This window comes from Cebus imitator, unplaced genomic scaffold, assembly GCF_001604975.1.
Source record: "Cebus imitator isolate Cc_AM_T3 unplaced genomic scaffold, Cebus_imitator-1.0 Scaffold788, whole genome shotgun sequence".
In the NCBI taxonomy this organism is placed as follows: domain Eukaryota; kingdom Metazoa; phylum Chordata; class Mammalia; order Primates; family Cebidae; genus Cebus; species Cebus imitator.
The window spans coordinates 354,375-361,099 of NW_016108103.1; positions in this window are offsets into that span (position 1 = coordinate 354,375).

Below are 6,725 nucleotides of genomic sequence, written 5' to 3' on the forward strand. Positions count from 1 at the left end.
TATATATTCATGTTACAGCATATTTATCATTATTTGTTAATGTTGTCCTTACTTCAACTCATATTCGAACTTAAAAGTGTAAGGAAGAGAACAATCTTTGCTTATCCATTCAAAAATCAACAAGAAAAGGAATCCTGAATGTATGTATGTGGAAACTACATTAATTATCTTTGGGCAAGTTACTTTAGCTGTGTGGATATCAGTTTTCTCATTCATAAAATGGATCTTAAAAGTCCCTTTCTTGCTCTAAAATTCTAGGTGTCTAATACTTTGTGTCAAAGAAGTCTGTCCAGATTGGAATTGTTCTGCTGGCATCAAGTTTTCACTTCCAGTTTTCAAGGTTTCCATGCTGCCCTGAGTCTTACATCTCTCTTTTTTAAATTTTGTGAGGTTTCCCAGTATCTAATAATAATAGCTCTTTGAACTTATTTTTATTCCTATGATTTTTGTACTTAATTCCAAAGAGTTTAAAGACCAGTACAAAAATTCTCATATACCATTTGCCCAGGGTAATATTCTGTTAACATTTTGCCACATTTGCTCAATCATTCTATTTGGGGAGGAAAGGCATTTTGGAGTAAGTTGCAGACATGATGCCTCTTTATCCAGAAATACTTCAGTATTTATTTCTTATAAACATGGACATTCGCCTACCTAACTACAGTGTAATTATCAAAATCAGTAAATCTAATACTTATATAATACTATTATTTAATCTACAGTCTATATTTAAATTTTTCCAATAATCCCAATAGTATCTCTTACAGCTATTTTATTTTCTGTCATAGGAACCAATCCAGAATCACACATTACATTTGTCACTTCCCTTTAGGCTTCATTAATGTAGGATATTTCTGAGCCTTCCTCTTTATTGACAGAAATTTTTGAAGAGTACAGGCAATTTATTTTACAAGATGTTCCTCAATTTGGATGTGTATGATGTTCCTCATGATTAAAATCACCTTCTGCATTTGGGGCAGGAAGATCTCAAAAGTGATGTCCTGTCCTTTGCAGAATATCATATTGGGAGAGACATGATATTTGAACCATACTGGTGCCACCTTTTTTAAAATTGTTATTTCAAGTTGAATTTCTATTGCCTAAGATTGAAAAGTTATGACTAATTGAAGGTTTAGCTGTTAAAGACCCACAGGCTCTTTTAACACCATCTCAACAGTAGGTGTGTCATCATTTAAGCCTGGTTACATTCAAGCTGGGAAGGTCCGGAACTTAGGAGTTTGACAAAGATCACCAGCTAATAAATTAAGCTTACTATGAAAGTCAGCTAAATCAGCCAAGTCAGTGGAACATAGATTGGTAAGTACAAGAGGTCAAAGTCCATGAGGTCAAAATCAGGAAGTACCAGTCAACAAGGATACTGAGCAATGATCTCAGGGCAGAGTTTATGGGCTTGCTGCCCACTGTTATAAAGCTAGTGGGTGGAGCTGGCCCTGGGCCCATGGGTGTTAGTCATAGACCTCAGTGGAGTACAGGAATAAGCTGTTCCTGGCTATGCCAGATTCTGAGGTGCCAGCACTCTCTCACTGAGTAATGCCAATACCTGTGTTGGTGTTACTGTGTGCTTTTCTCTTATTCTAGACCAGTATTTCCTACATTTAAATGTACATGCTGATTCCCTGGTAATCTTGTTAAAGTAAACAGTCAGATTCAGTAGGTCTGCAGTGAGGCCTGAGATTCTGCATTTCTAAGTCCCCAGATGATCCCAGGGGGTGCTGATTCAGAGCATCCTTTGAGTTTCAAAGCTGTAGAATAACATTGTTTTTCACTATGGCAGGAATGGCGATGCTACCACTACCTCACATACCCTGGAGTCAGCATTACTTTGAGATTCTCCTCTATTCTACACTATCACATAGAAGCTTCTTTTAATCAATCAGTTCGTATCTCACTGAAATATCCTATTATGTAATTTAAATCCAAAAAGTGACTCCAAAAAGGTGAGGAGGTAGGAAAGGAGGAGACATATGTGGCATACTGCCAAGCCAGAAATAAAGAGAAACTCCATAAACATTAAACAATGAATAATGGCTTTATTTAAAAGATTCACAAGAAATCTCACTTTGACAGCCCTGACAATGTGTATGTCCTAAGAAAGCGTGGCTCTTTTTGGCAAAGAAGTGTTGACTTTGCATCCATCCTCATTTTTTCTTTAGAAAATCATAGTCTACCTACATAACATAGCAAACCTGGTGAGTCAGGATCATTTCCTTTAAGCAAACACCTCTAAATAGGCCCAGCACAGCCTTCCCATAATATTCACAGATGTTCTAAAACTGAGAAGGTTAGAACTGAAGTAACAAGGGCATTATTCACAGGAAACAAGAAGTTGCTTATTATTAACAATTCACATCCTGGAATATTCTTTAAAATCAGTGTCTTTTGTAAAGCTCTGTTTTGAAAAGAAGTACCAGTCAGTATTATGGCTCTGTGACAGGCACATTTTGGACACGGCAGGAGAAACACTGTATATAAAAAGGCAGTCTAGCAATACAGCAAATTGTTTATTACATTTGCTTTTGATTAAAAAAAAAAAAAAAAAAAAAAAGATACCATTTTACTCCAGCAGAGGGAGCCTGTGAAACGATCAAAATCAGTCTTAAAATATCAGTGTTCATATGATCTTGTCAGAGTGAGTTAAGGGTCATTTGCCCAAAAAAGAAAAAGAAAGAAAGAAAAAAATTTCCAGTTATTGAAGCATGAAAAAACATGACAATGACCTTGAAATAATGATTTCAGGTGCTCAGTTTTGCTTCGTGAATAAATCATTTGCTTCCTCCCTCAGGGAGCTGTCATATTGGTGGCCTAATTCACTCATCAACCTCACAGAATGCCAATATTAAATCACAAATCTGTCTTCTGGGAAAATCTTGGATGGCAAACAATCAGAATTCAGTTGTGGGAGTGAAGAGCTAACTTTTGTTAAGGGTCTCCTATGGTAAATGGTTTCTGTTTATCTCTACACCAACCCAGAGAAAAGGGCCCAGTGCCATTTTGAGGATAAGGAAACTAAGTTTCTGAGAAGCTAGTAACTTGCTTATGTTCACACACCTAGGAAGGGTGAGAAGCGAGAAGTTGGAATATTGTTCATTCTTCATTCTAGTGTAATAGGATTATATGTCTACATCTTTACCACATAACTGTACTGCTTCTCATTGCAGCTGAAGAATATTCAGCCCTATGAATGGTCTTGGACACATTAATTGCTTTGATCAAAGGAATGTTAGTGATATAAGCAGGAGCTTGAAACGGGATTTTATAGTTTGTCTTGTCCTGAAACAAATAAAGTTGAATTGAACCCTACATATAGCCTGAAACAGAGCAACCCCAGATGACCTGCAGACCCATTGGCAAAAAAAAATCAATGTTTGTTATTGAAAATCATTGAGATTTGCGATTGTTAAAGAGCAAGAATTGACTAATACAATAGCTCTGTACATTATACCTAGCCCCAAGTTGCAGGTGAGAACACTGAGGTACTGAAAAGCAGCGTGCTCAAACAGAAAAAAAAAATTCCTAGGGACACCTGGAAGAGCTATCCTGATATCTCTTTAGCCAGAACTGTGTAATGTGGCTACCTATAGCAGCAAGGAAAGATGGGGAAGTATCTGACATTGTGAGTCTTGACTCTGGGGACTAGGATCCACCACCATGGAAAGTGGAGAGATAACAGTGTCTGCCATTCCAGTGTTGTGAGATGCCAAAGTCCATTATCTTTATCAGTACCCTGTGTTGTGTTCTATTATGGGTATGCAGAAGCTACCTGGAGGTCCCTTCATCTTAGCATTTGTGAGCTCACTATGGTGATATGATTTGGCTGGTTCTTTGGAACTTCTGCAATTTCTGTAAAAAGAAGTTGCTTCTGATAACTGACAGTTCAAGAAGAACAGGACACACATGGAGCCAAGCTGAATCCACACAGAGCTGCCCCATGAGTGAGGAAAAATAAATTTTTTGTTGTTGTAATTCACTGAGATTTAGGGATTTTGTTAGGTATTTAAATATAACTAACTAAAACAGTGTTTTAAAGTTCATCCAGCCCTATTCCAAACTAGTGATACAGATGTACTTCAATTTGTAGCCACCCAGGAGTGTCAGGACATGGTACTACACGGTAGCTGCCATAGTCAATGAGCTCTCCAAAGAGTCTTCTATAACATCCCCTTTTCCTTAGTGCCTGCCACCTGACCAGGATACAATAGTGTGGGTTTTCCTTCATACACAGGCAGTTGAAAAGTGGCTAAATCTCAAAAGGATGAAAGTAGTGAATGTGAGCTAATACACTTCTTGGGGTTACTCAAAGCTCTGAGCATCTTGAGAGGAAGCAGCGAAGGCCAGGGTCAGGGCTGACTCCCTGGTCACCACTGTCACATTGACCACTGCCAACCAACTGCTGATGTTTCAGTAAATGGTGAGTATGACCTCTTATTCCTCAGAACATCAGATCAGAGAAGCTTCTTAGAGGAGGCAGATAAGAAAAGCAAAGAAAATCCCAGAAATGTGCTATCCATTATCTTTTGACTGCAGTTAGTACTAAATAAGTGTGTCTGACCCTAGGTATACAATAGCTAATAAAAGAATCTTGGCTTTATTTTCATGGAACTTATACTGATTTAAATTGTATTATTTTTACATTAATAAATTAATTTCCAGATGGATAAAATATTTAAACATTAAAAAGTAATCATAAAAGTTACAGTAGAACAAAACACAGAGGAATAATTTTATATATTTTAGGAAAATATGCAACATGATATTAATATTTTAAATTTTACAAAGTATTTAGAAAAAGAGCAACAATTCAATGGGAAAAATGGGAAAGGACATGAACAAGCAATTCACATATAATAATATGCAAAAGGCTTAAAATGTATGCAAAATTATCTTCATTCATAATTCAAAAGTGCAAATTAAAATGAGCTACCATTTTTAACCTAGCAGAGTGGTAGAAATGGGTAAGTAAAATGTATAGCACAGGCTATTTGTGTGGAAACAGGCACTCTCAAACACTGTTGAGAGAGGCCAATAGGTGCTACCTCTTTGGAAGGCAATTTGACAACAATGATAAAAAATTGTCTTAATTCCAATAAATATTTTCCCCAGATATACAAAGATGTATGTATAACTCACTGCAGTCTTATATTCAATGGCAAGACTGGAAACAACCAAATGTCTGTTACTAGGGTACTAGTTAAATGAAGTGTGGTACATCTATATACAATAAAATACCATTCAACCGTGAAAGGAATAAGGCAGATCTATATGCATTGATATAGAATCTTACCCAACATATAATGCCAAATAAAAGGACAGGTTAAATACAGTATGCATAGCATGTTCCATTCACCTTTGCATGTTCATGGATGTTTAGAAAATTCTTGGAAAGAATCACAAACACATAAAATTGGTTGCTTGTGGGAATGAGAACTGAATACTGGGAATATGAGGTGAGAGGAAAACTTAACACTTGTTTTATATGCTCTTTTGTACACTTGGATGTGTTTTTATTTTTGTTTTTACTAAGTACATGCAATACTTTAAAAAATGAATACTAGTTAATAAAGATAAATCATATAATAAATAATTGAACAGTCTTAAAGGTATGTTAAAAAACAAACAAAAACAGCCTTTAAAAATCAGTGCTTTTAAAAGAATCATTTTTTAAAACAATGATCTAGTGATTAGATTGTGGAAAGCTGAATTTTCAAGGACTATTGAATTTCACTCAGTAGACGGAGAGTGACCTGAAAAGCAAACTAATGACAGTTTTTCAGCTAGTAAGGGAAGTTATTTACATAACTCTGAGGACACAGCAAAGATAATGTCTACATTATCTTGGTGCATCTTCTATTACAGAAAGGCTGAAGGGACAATATCGTCAACTTACACGTATGTTATGGCTGATTCAGGAGAATTAAACATTTCTCAGGCACTGAGACACTATAAAATTTCAAAGTGGTCACTTGTCTTAAATTAGAAAAAGTAAATAAATAAACCCACAACATTGATGCTCTTCTTAAAGTAGAAATAAGTGCACTGGGCTTTCATGGTGGTGAAATACAGGATGGTTGCATTGTTAGGTAAGAACTGAACTGTACCTAGTTAAAAACAAAAAACAACAACAAAAAAACCCTGCACTCAATACAGAAAATTGTCTATCAAAAGGTGCCAATTGTGCAGTTGAAATAACATCCTCATAATCCACCAATCAATGAAGAGGTATTTAGTGAATTTCTTATATCCTCAAAAGGAACTAAAGAGAAATAGTGCAATTGGATGTGATATAGCCATGTCTTATGGGAATGTATAGTTGCAAGGACAAAAGTAGGTCTTAATTTGGCGCAGTAATGGACACAGAGTATAGGCAGTCAGAGAAGTCATTTGGAACATAAGCTGTGCCTAAAAGTAAGAACATCCAGGTGGGGAAAATGGCATTGGCGAGGGCCTACTGATGGACCACCAGCAAATCGGGCAAGTAGACCCCAGTGCAATAACATATCATGTGAAGGAGAAAATGATAACGTTCAGGTTGAACAGAGAAGCTCAGTTCAGTTTGCAGCAGGCTCGGAAGACATGAAGAAGTGTGCAATTCACGTGTTAGTCATGTGTTTACAAAATTCTGTGCTACCAGATGATAACAGATGATTAGTAGAAGGGAAAGGGTGGGGAGGCTCCTTTGGTTAAATACTTGGGAAAGTTACAATAAT